Here is an 8,133-nt window from a genome sequence, read left to right as displayed (position 1 = left end):
GAATGAATGAAAAAATTATCAATCTCAGCAGAGAAGAAAGAAATATAAAAATGAGCCAAAAGGAAATCTTAGAACTGGCATATGGGATTCTAAAAAACATCCAAATAGTCCAAAAGAGAGCAAAAAGGGGGAAATGGAAGAGAAAGAAATAGAGGGAACAAATAGAAAATAAATAATAACACGATAGGCCTAAATCCAGCCGTATTAATAATTGCACTAAATATGAATGGTATAAAGAGTTCAATTAAAAGGAAAGGGTTGTCTGACTGAATAAACAAGCAAGACTCAACAATATGCGCAATCATATGCCTACAAGAGATGTACTTTAAATTTTTTTAATGTTTATTTATTTTTGAGAGAGAGAGACAGAGTGCGAGTGGGGGAGGGGCAGAGAGAGAGGGAGACACAGAATTGGAAGCAGGCTCCAGGCTCTGAGCTGTCAGCACAGAGCCTAATGCAGGGCTCAAACTCACAGACCAGGAGATCATGACCTGAGCCAAAGTCGGACACTTAACTGACTGAGTCACCCAGGGGACCCAGATATATACTTTAAATAGAGACACAGAATGAAAGTAAATGAATGGGAAAGGTATCCCATGTAAATGGTAAGCATAGGAAAGCTAGAGTGACCTTATCAACATCAGAGAAGATATTGAGATAATAACGAAAAGGACAATTTATCAGGAAGTCACAACAAGTTTAAACGTGTATGGACTTAATATTAGAACCTCAAAATGCACGAACAAAGATCAACAGAATTAAAGGAGAAATAAACCACAATCATAGTAAAATATTCGACTTTCTCTCTCAATAATTGATGGAACTAGACCCAAAACAATCTGTAAATATATAGGGGGTTGAAAAACAGGACTAATCATCCTGATCGATAAATTGATACTTCTTCTTTAAAATATTGAAATCCTGAATGATGACAAGACATTTCAAAATATGTGGGGTGTAGCTAGAGTAGTGCTTAAAGGGAAACGCATACCTTTAAATGCTGACATTGGAAAAGAGAAAAGCCCAAAATCAATTTGGACCTAAGCTCCTCCAAACCCAGCCTGGAGAAGAAACATAAAGCCGAGGTAAACAAAAGGAAGGAAGTAATAAAGATACGAGCAGAAGCCAAAGAGACGCAAAACAGAGATAATGGAGGAGATCAACAAAACTAAAAACTGGGGCTCCTGGGTGGCTCAGTCGGTTAAGCGCCCGACTTCAGCTCAGCTCATGATCTCACGATCTGTGAGTTCGAGCCCCGCATCAGGCTCTGTGCTGATGCCTCAGAGCCTGGAGCCTGCTTCAGCTTCTGTGTCTCCCTCTCTTTCTTTCTCTCTCTCTGCCTCCCTTGCTTGCTCTCTGTCTCTCTCTCAAAAATAAACAATAAAATGTTTTTTTTTAAAAAAAGAGAGACTATCACTGCAGATCCTGTGGATGTTAAAAGGAGAAGACAAACTTCACAATAAAAAATGTGACAGCAGCTTGCTCCCAGGCGAAGCATAAAACCACAGGCAGAGCAGGGCATTGCCAGGACACCTCCAGAGGGGCCTGCGGAGTGAACCGAGCTACATTGACCCTGACACCTGCCTGACCCTGGGCTGCCAGGTTCAGCGGCCATCACATTTCCCGGCTGTTTATGCTATTTTGAGTGACCTTTGTGTTAGTGGGAGCCACGAGGATCCTTAATGATATGCTGTGTTCTCCCATTTGGCGAATGAGGACATCGAGGTTCCAGGAGGCGAAGACAAAGCTTACCAAACTCTCAAGGGCCCAGGACCCCCCAGAGAGCTTGCCAAAACGCAGAAGCTAATTCCGGCGGTCTGGGGCAGAGCCTGGGATCCTGCGTTTCTAACAAGCCCCCCGTGATGCGGATGCTGCTTACCAGAGGACCCCACTTGGAGCCACGAGAGGTCCTGGATTTGCCACACAGCTGCGAGTGACAGGTTTTAAACAAAGGTCCGCCCGAGTTCAAGGCCCATTTTCCCTTCGCTGCTCCCTTCAGACGGCCTGAAAGCAATCTGCCCATCTGTATGCACATGTTAGCCTTGGACCTCTGCTGTCCTCTGGGCCTGCTGGGAAGGGGGCCCAGGACACCTGCCTCCTGGCGTCTGAGTGCCGTCTTATCCCCATAGGAGACCACTCACCCTCAAAATGCCCAGCACCTTGTCTTGTTTTGTGCTCAGTCCAGGCTGCTGGATACATCAAGCTCTACTTTTCCTCTGGCTGGCTGAGTCGGGACAGCATTTCCCGAAATTCCCTTATCATACAAATCGTCCGGGTGCTTCGTAAAAATGCACACTTTCCCACGCAGCAGGGGTGGGGCCAGGGGACCTGCACTCATCACCAGCGTGGGGAGCGCCAACTTGGAGGGCGGGGGTCCATGTCTGTTTTGGCCTCTGCTAGATTCTCCTGCGTTACGGGCAATACGTCGCTACGTCCGACCCTGAGAACAAGCCTGGGTGGTGGGTGGTACAATGATTCCCACACGACAGAATAGGAAACTGAGGCAGGCACAAGCGGTCCCTTAACCCCGGCCAGATCCTGGGCCCGGAGAGGTGGTGCCGTTGGGCCGTGGACTGACCTGGCTTCCTTCCTTGCCAGCCTCTCAGAGAAACAGGCAAGGCAGACCCGGCGTTCCCGGGCCCTGCCTCAGTGGTGGAGAATCAGCGTGGGTTTTGCTTTTCCCTGAACTCTGTGTCTGCAAGGAGACGTGGCCAGCGGGTCTGGCAGATGGACATTCGCGACACAGCTCTCCGTCTACTCCGGGAATAGTCGGGGGGAACTGGTGTGTGTGTGTCTGGCTGTGTGGTCTGCTCAGGCCAGCTTCCTCTTCCGGGAAAGGGCAGGGATAGGGTCCATCTCGTCCCCTGACACTGCTGGGGGAGGAGCCCCAGGGGCAAGGGTCCCCTCTCCACTGCTCACCCGTAGTGTGCCTGGGGATGCCCTTCTGACCGGCGAGGGGTCACCTTGGCCTCGGGACACCCAACTCCAATGCCACCAACACCGACGTCCCTTGAGCTGATATTTAGTAGCACTTGTCTGCACCAGGCCTGCGTGCCGTGCTCGAAGGTGAGACCTGGCTCAACCCACCCTGCCGGGAACGTGCCCTGTGCGTAGGGCTCACCTATGCCTGAATTAGCCAATTTCCAAATGGACACAAGACACCGTCTCCACGCGGGGCTACGGGAGGGGTGTTCTGGGCCAGCGGCTGGGAATTTGCTGGAAACGCAAACTCCGGGCTCTGCCCCCACCCGCTGCATCAGAGCCCCCAGGTTAAAAGAGCCCCGGGGCGGGGCGCCCGGTGGCTCAGTTGGTTAAGCATCCAACTCCTGGTTTCTGCTCAGGTCATGATCTCATGGTTCATGGGTTCGAGCCCCACGCCCGAGGATCCTTTGGCCAAGGAGTGCTGAATTTCCTTTGCTCTATTAGCAAAAACCCGCGCAGTAGATCAACAACTGTATAGATGGCCGAGGAGATGACTGGCTCAGAGAATGCATTTCCATAGGACCTGGGAAGCATGGTTCATGGGTAAATAACGTTACAAAGGAGGGCACACTGTGCAGGCCAGCAGTCGCTTTGTCCCCGCTGCAGAGACCATTGTCCCAGGTGGGACCGGGTACGTGTGCTCGTGTGCACGTCTGTGCACACCTGTGTGTGTGGATAGCTTCCGAAGGTTCCTGGGGGCGTCGGGAAGGAGAGCTGGGGTGTCCCCATGCATCTGATTCCAAGTCCCCAGGTAGGGCACCCTCATGCAGCAAGCAGGGGACAGGTCGAGGTGACCTCCAGAGTCAGATAAAACTCAGAGCCGAGTTCTGTGATAGCCAAGAAACCGGGCGCTCGGGAGGATCCCCCTTGAGGAGGGTCTCTCGGGCCTGCTGGCCCTGCTGGCGTTGCTGGGGCTGCTCGCGAGGGGGACCAGTCAAAGGCGGGCTCTGGAGCCAGCTCCAGGGTCGCAGGCTGTCTGCGGCAGAGGGCCACGCGGGGGCACGGACAGAAGAGAAGGTTCAACCCTGGCCTGAGGCCAGCCAGGGAAGCCACTGTGGCCGAGTCGGAGGGTAAGCCCCGCCAGGGGACAGAGAGGAAGGCCAAGAGGCGGGCCAGCTGGGGGCACCCAGGCACGGGGCCGGAGGACGGGAGACCCAGGCAGGAAGGCGGGACCTGGGGCTACCTGCTCTGAGCAGCTGGGTGCCCAGGTTGGTGTGAGCACACCAGCAGAGGTGGCTTTTCTCACGTCGGCTGCCCGGAAGGCCCTGGCCGTGTCCTCAGCTCTGCTGGGGAGCAGGGGAGCCCGCCCACTGAGGTCACGGCCTCACGGGGTGAGACGCCTCCTGGGAGAGGGGGGCTCAGCGCCCCGAGTCAGCGTGGACCCTTCCTGTGCCAAGCAATGCGGGCATAGCTTGAAATGGTACGGGATCGTGACGCTGGCCCCGGCCGCACCCATCACGGCTACCCCGAGCGTCCGTGCCCACTAGGTGCCTAACCGTTCCGTTCAAATCCCACGGGGTGGGTGTTCGTACACTATACGAGGAAATTAGTGTTCAGAGAAGTTCAGAAAGGAAAAACCGGCCCAAAGCTACGGAGTGGGGCAGATGGGGACCCGGGGCTTGCTTTCCATCCCGTCCTCTTGCTTCCGGAATCGGGGCTGGAGGCGCCCAGGGCCTCGGTCCACGCTGGCGATGTTCTGCAAGGGGCAGTTTCGGCCCGCGGCCAGGCACGGGGAGTCCCAGGAAGCCCAGGGTGTAGGGGGCTGCTCTGGGCCCACCACCCCTGCTCGGGGTCTGCAACCCAGCCCTCCGAGAGGCAGCGTCACCGTGGGCAGCTGAGTAATGACTCCTCCGAAGGTAGTCGCCTCCGAATCCCTGGAGACCATCAACACGACCTCATTGGAAGAAACAGTCTTTGCGGATGTGATTGACTTCAGGGCTTTGAGACGAGGTGGCCTCCCTGGGTTATCCCGTGGGCCCCGAATTCCATCACCTGTGTCCTTTTAAGAGACAGGCAGAGGGGGATGGGTGAGATGTGACACAGACGGGAGAGGTCGTGTGACCACAGAGCCACGGCCCAGGAGCACCGGAGCCCCCCAGACTCCTTGATCTCGGCCCAGTGAGACTGGACGTCTAGCCTCCAGACTGAGAAAATAACCCAGGTTGTGGGGACGTGGGGACGCGGGGCCGTGGCCGCGGGAAGCTGATCCGGTCGGCCTGAGCGCATCCTAGCTCCATCCGCTTCTGCCGTGTCCTGGGGGCACCTCCTGGCTGTCCCAGCCTTTGCAAAGGCACTCAAGGTTGCGGGGAGCCATAGACTCGGGTTCCTTCCCCAAAGCGCTGTCCCTCAAAATTACCCAGGAGGGAAGAATGAACCTATTGGAACAGAACTGGTCCGCTCTTTCTGGAATGTTCTCTAAGTGTCAGGCTCATTCCTGGTGCTTGGAGCTGGGTCCTCCGCCTGGGGGAGGGAGACGGTGCCCCTCTCAGGGCCCCGCTCTTGTCCCCCTCGGGCAGGTGGTCTTGCGGACGACAGCTCAGCTCTGCCCGCCGCCCAGATGTCGACATTCCTACAACCGTGAGTGGCGATCGCTGCCTCTGGTCTTCCCTGAGGAACCCCTCAGTCAGGGAGCTGCTGGGGAGAAGGACCCTCTGCCCCTGAGGCCTTTGTGATTTGGGGGTGGCCTGACCCTGGTTCATCTGGAGGAATCATAACGTTGTCCTGTGGCTTCTCACCGACGGCCGTGCCATAGAGGGATCGTTGGACGCAGGCCACAGAAAATCATACCATTGCGACTTGAAGATGTGGTCCATTTATCTATCAGGTGGGCAGTTTCGGGCTGGCATGGCAGGACCTCTGTGCCTCCAGGGGCCCAAGCTCCTTCTGCCTTCCTGCCTCCCAGCCCTGGGCACGTGGCTTTGTCCTCATGGCTGCAACACGGCTGCTGTGTCTCCAGCTGTGATTCCAGCTTTCCCTGTGGGAAGGAAAATGTGGAAGGGGTGGGGGGCGGTGCCTGGTTGGGGGACCCCTGGAACTTCCCAGGACCCGCTGGCATTTCGTTGTCCGCTCCGACTTCCAGAGAAGCTGGGAAGTGGAGCGTTTCCCCTGGTCGCCATGCCCGTCTTAGACCGAAGCTGTGTTCTGTCCTCAACGGGAGAGACATCGGGTGGGCAGTTCATCCCATAGATGGTCCCTTTTCCCTCAAAGTTGCTCCCCACAAACGGCTGCCCCCTCCCCCTCCCCAGGCCCTGCAGCCTGCATTTCTGCCTCAGGGACCATATTCCTCCCCCTCTCGGAAGCGAGGGGGCTCTGCCCAGGGTCTGGTGCACGACAGCCTTCCGGCTCTCGCTGTCATTCCTGTTGTGTCGTTGGGGTTGCGCGAGGGCCAGGAGGCAGGCTGGGGCGGGGCAGCAGCCAGGGCCAGGCCAGGAGGCCATCCAGGAGGTGGAGACAGAGCACAGCCCTGTGGACTTCTCCTGAGGCCTCTGCCCCTCAGCACGGGCTGGCCTCTCTGTCTGCTGGAGAAACAGGCCGTCTATACCGCTGGCCCAAGTGCAGCAGCCCAAGGGGCTCTAGAATTACTTTTACGTAGTTTCTTCCTCTCAGAAAAAAGACAGAAAGCGCCCTAGAAAACTGTGCCGTCGAAACCACTGGTGCCTGCCCTCCCTCCCTCCTCCCTCCCTTCTCCATCCCTCATCCCTCCCTCCCTCCTTCCCTCCTTCCTTCCTCCTTCCCTCCTTCCTTCCTTCCTCCCTCCCTCCTCCCTCCTTCCCTACCTCCTCTCTCCCTCCGTCCATCACTCATCCCTCCCTCCCTCCTCCCTCCCTCCAACCCGTGCTCTCCTCTGCTTGTCCATCCACCTCTCAGTCTGTCTGTCCATCTGCCCTTTCTTCTATCTTTCCCCATTTGCCACCTGCCAGGCTGTGAGGTCTGGGACTCTGGGCTGCACTCGGGCAGGTGCTGGGTCAGCTCTGCTCACACAGACGCAGGCACAGCCTCCCCGGCTCCCCGCTGAGGGCACAGGGCTCCCGCCTGGACAGCCGTCCTTGGAGAGAGGGCCCCAAATGCCCCCTGGCTGGCATCACGGGCATCGCCTGCAGCGGGCAGCCTATCCCTGTGAGAGGTCCCACTGGGCCCTCTCCGCCGTCCTTACAAGGGCTGACGGGGCCTTCCAGGGACAGCTTCCCCCAGAATAACCCGGTGACACCAGTTCCGTCTTCAACCTCTACCTCATTTCCTGACCAATGGTCCAGCCCCAAACAAAACTTGTGTTATCTAGTTTCATCTCTGGCTGGGAGAGGCCTGTCCGCTCCAGGCAGCAGCCGGCCCTCCAGGAAATCACCTAGCGCGGCCAAAATTCGCCTTCCAAGGCCAGTGCTGAGCCGCAGGAAGCCGCGGCCGGGAGGCCTGGAGCTGCGGTGCGCAAAGCAGGCCTCGCTGCCCCGCTCGGGGGACGCGCGCCCAGGGCCTCGGCCCCAGAGGGCACGCGCCGTGATCGCCCTTGTGGTTCGTGCTTTGGCCTCAGGCTCGGGGAACCCCGGGGGACTGGGGGGCGGGGAGCCCGGGTCGGGAGTCGGGAGGACTCGCGGCAGAACCCAGCGGGCGCCCCGCAGCCGTACCCCCGCCACCGCCCCGGGGACAGGCGCAGAAAGAGAAACTGAGGCAGCCCCTGCGAAGGTGGGCCTCGGGGGCCCGTTGGCTGCGCTTCAAACAGGCCCGAGTCCTCACCTGCCCATCCGCCCGCAGGGGCTAAGCGCTGCTCAGCCTGTGTCTTGGAGCGGAAAAAAATAAATAAACGAGACCAGAAAAGGACCCTATCAGATGCCAAAAATGAAGATAACACGGGAGGAAGTTTACTCTGATGAGGAAATCCCTAAATGCTGCTGGAGCTAATGCTTGGAATTGTTCATTAGCACTCGGGGGCTCTGAAGGAAGGGCTCTCTCCCAGTGTGCCCCCCCCCCGCCCCCCCAGGTCTGCCCCGCACTTATCATCACTTATCTGCAGGAAACGGCTCGAACTTCTGAATCCGCAGGGCGCTGCTGAGACCAGGCTGTGACTCATGCCTGGGCAGCCGGACAGCAGCGGGGACGGCCTTCCCGGGGCAGCGGCCCAGGCCCCGTCGCCGGGCTGGGTGGCCACAGGTTTCCAGA

The 8,133-nt window shown here is 57.5% G+C and overlaps 1 long non-coding RNA gene across 1 annotated transcript; it reads right to left on the bottom strand.

Annotated features, from left to right (window-relative positions):
• Window positions 1–1,369: 1,369 nt before the first annotated feature.
• Window positions 1,370–7,227, bottom strand: LOC123380668. Its single transcript, XR_006586738.1, has 2 exons — window positions 6,896–7,227; window positions 1,370–5,956 (listed from the first exon to the last, which is right to left on the bottom strand). It is a non-coding gene; the product is annotated as an uncharacterized LOC123380668 (long non-coding RNA).
• Window positions 7,228–8,133: the final 906 nt, after the last annotated feature.

Source organism: Felis catus, chromosome D1 (assembly GCF_018350175.1).
Source record: "Felis catus isolate Fca126 chromosome D1, F.catus_Fca126_mat1.0, whole genome shotgun sequence".
Classification (NCBI taxonomy): domain Eukaryota; kingdom Metazoa; phylum Chordata; class Mammalia; order Carnivora; family Felidae; genus Felis; species Felis catus.
The sequence above is the reverse complement of the archived record's forward strand: the minus strand, read 5'-3'. Positions and strand labels throughout refer to the sequence as shown.